Below are 5,198 nucleotides of genomic sequence, written 5' to 3' on the forward strand. Positions count from 1 at the left end.
GAGCTTGCACTGAGCTGAGATCCGGCCACTGTACTCCAGCCTGGGCGACAGAGCGAGACTCTGTCTCAAAAAAAAAAAAAAATGGTAGAGGAGAAGTATAAAGTATTTGTGTATTCAGTCAGTGCATTTGATAATTCTTTGCAGTGTCCAGGTACAATTCCTCTATGTTGAGGTCCAGGAGCCATTTTTTCATGTCCTCTTCTTTCAAATATGTCATAACTGGTTAACTTCACATCTCCCATTTTGAAAAAGGTAGCAACACTATTATTACTCACAATGTCAAGCTCTCCACAACCTGTTTGTGTTGAAACAATATAGATCTTCTTGCTACCACGGTTCCCTAATACCATTTATTTAGTGCTGGTTACATCATTACTCATGACTGCACCATCCATCATGCTGCTCAAAGAACTGGCTTCCAATGACTCTCTCAAAACATGTTACTGTACTGTTTTGAAGATGACCAAAAATACAAGTCTGACCTAGGAAGTTATCTGATTAAGTTAATTTGAGTATATAAAATTTGATAGCATAAAAATAGAATAATCCGTCTTCCAACTATATCTTTCCTTGAATTTTTGAGGCAGTGATCACCACATTCTTAAAATGTGAGATGTTTTTATACATACTACCACCAGCTGGAAGAGAGTATAGGTAAGGACCTGTCTTAGTCAGTTTGGGTTTGCTAGAACAACTTTTCATAGACTGGGTAGTTTAAAATAAAACCATTATTTCTCACAGTTCTCAAGGTTGGAAGCCCGATATCAGGGTGCTAGTATGGTTGTGTAATTGGTGAGTGCCCTCTTGCTGGTTTAGAGGGCTGTGTTCTTATGTGTCCTCATGTGGCCAAAAGCAAAGAGAACCTGCTCGCTGACCTGTTTTTATAAGGCACTAATTAAAAGGGCAGGCATCAGGTCTCCATGCTCATGACCTATTTATTTCCCAGAGACTCCACATCCACATTCTATGACATTGAGGATTTGATTTCACTGTATGGCTTTTTGGGAGACAAACACTCCATCTATCACAGGTTCCGTGGGTGGAGTGAGATTAGTGGTACCATTCACGCAAGAAACAGACTTCCTCTTTCTGCCATGACTTAAGACTGACCCAGGAGAGCACAATGTCACCACATCACTTAGAGGCAAGCGAAGGCATTGCTTAAAAAGGTCCGTTGGCATTGTGGAACAATGAAGAAATAGAACTGACAACCCGTGGAAGATTTGATCAAGATTTATTTTACCCTGTGATTTCTCTGCTGAGGGATAGGTGCCAGTATTTGGTGGGTGGTGGGGGGAACACAGGATAAAAAAAGATGAGAATGATTATCACCTCAAATTGGTATGTCAGTACCAGTGTGCCAGCCTGATTTCATATGATCCCATTACAGAAATGCTTAAGTAACTAAAGGGAATAATTCACGTGCCAGCCTGTCATTCTAGAACCAGAAAGCAAGGACCTGGACAGAGAACCCTGGAATGTCCTCATATTTGCAAATCCTGAAGTCTGTCAGGTCTTCTAGATGACCTCAGTTTTGATGGGGGTGAGACAGAGAAACCCTATCATATAGAAACAGAGACCAAGGCCATTGCAAGTCCCAGTATGGGCTTGGGGTGCCCCAGCAAAGTAGTACAACCAGCCTAGATTTTCAGAGTCACTGAAGCAGGACGTAGAAAGTTTTGAAGGTGACACTTCAGAGGGTAAGGACCACCTAAAGAAAGGAGGCTCTGCTTGTTGGGGATCTCAGAGCAGTATTGGCCATAATTTTTATATCAGCTCCAATTTCCTCCTCATTACAACTTGTACTCCAATAGTCTCATCTTTACACAATCTCCTGTCCTGTTGCAAATCATTTAAACTCCTCCTCTGCACCCCCACCCTCCAAACATACACACACATTCACACATACCTTTCTTTTTCTCTCACATACTATTTCTAGAGATTCAGCCTCCTGTTTCTGGCTTTCTACTGTTCATCCATCCAAATTAAAGGAGAGGTAAAAGAAGCACACAGATTTCTTATCTGCCTATACCTGATTTGTTAGTCACTCAGAGAGGCAAATGACCAAGACAAAGAGAAAAAAGGCAATTGAACTAGTTCTTATTCATACTAATTATAGGAAAAGAGAAAAAAGTAAAGGATTTTTGACAGGCTTCTTTATTCCTTTTGTTTATGTATGTGTGTGTTTGTTGGTTAGAGATATGGCATGAAAGAAAAATAATATACAGGAAGAGAATTATAGAATGTGAATAGTTAAAACACCAGAGAAGTAATTTGTTAGAATTCATATATTCAGAAGATATTTCTCTTATAAAACAGGATAAAAAACTATTACTTCAAAAATGTCTTTAGATTTAAAATTCCAAATATTTAAGTAAAATACATATAATTTAATTGCATCCAAAAAACTATGATAGGTAGGAAAATATAAATTATAAAATATTATCATAGAAACATAATATAATACAGACCTCTAAAATAAAGTTAAGCAGCAAAGGAACAAGGCAGCTGATAGTCAAAAGACAGCCAGAGTAAAAAAGCTCACTTTAGCTTAAAACATAAGAATTCCAATTTAACATTAGATTTAAAGATAGGAAACTCTCAGAGATTGCAGGGAACAGTCTTGATTTGATTCAGTTTTCTGCAATGAGATAGCTGACTAATGGCCACTGCAATCTGAATTAATTAACATCAATTTGTTTTTAATAAAAAGCTCCTGAAGCCCATTTTGATAATGAATACTGTCTAGAGAAAAATCAAACAGAGCTATCTGATATATGTGGAGCCACAGCTGTACATATTTGACCCCTATTTTGCACAGTTGCGCCTCATTGATTTCTTCTGTTAAACTCCAGGACTGAACACTGAACAATAGTGGGAGGACTCATATATCTTCTGGAGAGACTGGGTCTATGAACTGTAACCCTGCAGTGGGGCCAGAATGTTTCTGCACCTCCAACATTGGCTGCCTGTCCTGATGACATATAACCCAGATATTGTTCTTAATGAATAACTTCAAACGTACGACCATGGAATCAGTCTTTAAGGACACAAACAAAAATAAAAGACTTGAGACAAACCTGACATGTAACTGAGCTTCAAGTTAGTGGGCTTCAAATTTAAATCCACTCAGAGTGCACTTATTACACAAGGAATTCCTGTATTGAAAGATAATTCAAAATAGAACAGGAAACTATTAGAGACACTGGCATGTTTCTTTTCATGACTATAGAGTCAAAAAGGCCACATGCATTAAAGAAGAAGCTTATTTGTCAGTGTCTCCATTGAAATTTTCCCCAGACAGTAGAAAAAACCATACATCTATTTATGGCAACTCACACTCAAAATGATTATAGTAATGATACAAATGAGCAATTTAAATCAATTCTATCTCACTGCTTTTATATTTATTAAGAAGTGAGAGTTTCAATAACTGTGGGAAAACATTTTGCATATGTTTATCCTACTAGGATGGTAATCAAATGACATAAACTTCTTTTTAGTTCTAGTTTTTTGTCCATTGCTTTCAATAAAGAGTGTAGTGGTGAAAATAAAATAAACAAAAAGAGTCAGAAGCCAAAGGCACTGACTTGGAAATCTACAAGTTAAAAGTATGAATTAGTGTGTTCATTATTAGGTGAGTGATGTGTCCTTAGCTACTGCTGAGTGCCTACCAAAAGCTACAACTTGAGCTGTTAGCAGTGCCTCATGCCTGTAAGGCCAGCACTTCGGGAGGCTGAGGTGGGAGAATCCTCTGTAGCCAGGAATTTGAGGTCAACCTAAGAAGCATACTGAGATATCATCTCTACAAAAAATATTTTTAAAAAAGATAGCTGGTCATGGTGGTGCATGCCCGTAGCACCAGTTACTCAGGAAACTAGGGCAAGAGGATCACTTCAGTCGAGGATTTCAAGGTGGCCGTGATTGTCCCTGCACCCCTTGCTGGGCAACAGAGCTACACCCTATCTCTAAACCAAAACCAAAACCAAACCCAAACCAAACAACAACAAAAAACCCCTACAACTTCGATTAGCAAAGAGCCATCTTAATACTTTATCGTCAATGCAAAAAAATCAACCCCAGTTGTCTAGGAGACAGGTAGTCAGAGTTCCCCAGCTCTGCTCTCATTTCTCAGTGGTATGATGATTACATTATGAAGGCTGACACTCTATGATTCCTTTTATTTCTGCAGTTTCTGACCTTTCATGTCAGAAAATTCCTGTTGATTATAATATAGTTTCAGCTAGCATAAGGAATTTTTAAATGTGCGCTATGTATTTATTTATTTATTTATTTATATATTTTGAGACAGAGTCTTGCTCTATTGCCAGGCTGGAGTGCAGTGGCACATCCTGGGTTCAAGTGATTCCTGTGCTTCAGCCTCTCGAGTAGCTGGACTACAGGTGTGCACCATCATGCCTGGCTAATTTTTTGTGTTTCAGTAGAGACAGGGTTTCAGCATGTTGGCCAGGATGATCTCGATCTCTTGTATTTTTATATTAGAGCTATCATTTTAATAAGAAACTATTGATATGGTTTGGCTCTGTGTCCCCACCCAAATCTCATGTTAAATTGTAATTCTCGATGTTAGAGGTAGGGCCAGGTGAGAGGTGATAGGGTCATGGCAGTGGTTTCAAATGACTTAGCACCATCTCCTAAGTGTCTCATGGTAGAGTTCTCACAGATCTGATTGTTTCTAAAGTGTGTAGCACCTCCCCTTCCTTTTCTTACTCCTGCTCCCACCATGTAAGGCACACTTGCTTCTGCTTCATCTTCAGTCATGACTGTAAGTTACCTGAGACTTCCCCAGAAGCAGAAGCCTGTACAGCCAGCAGAACCATGGGCCAATTAAACCTCTTTCCTTTGTAAATTACTCAGTCTCAGGTATAAAGAACTTTATAGCAATACAAGAATGAACTAATGCAAGTATATTTAATAGAAATAAAGTATTTCTCTGTCTTGATTTACTTTACATTAATAGAGAAATGAAAAATATTATCACATAAATTCCTGGAAGGTAGGGTATATAGCTCCTTGTCCATGTCTTTCCACATTACTTTGTCACTGGTTGGCTCTCAATGAACATTTGTTAAAGGAATAAATAAATAAATAAATAAATACTGTTTATATTTAACAAGTGTTAATTCCTATTATATTTTTTAAATTAGCATAATATTCATCTTTTTTTTTTTTTTTTT

This window comes from Colobus angolensis, unplaced genomic scaffold, assembly GCF_000951035.1.
Source record: "Colobus angolensis palliatus isolate OR3802 unplaced genomic scaffold, Cang.pa_1.0 Scaffold104, whole genome shotgun sequence".
In the NCBI taxonomy this organism is placed as follows: Eukaryota; Metazoa; Chordata; class Mammalia; order Primates; family Cercopithecidae; genus Colobus; species Colobus angolensis.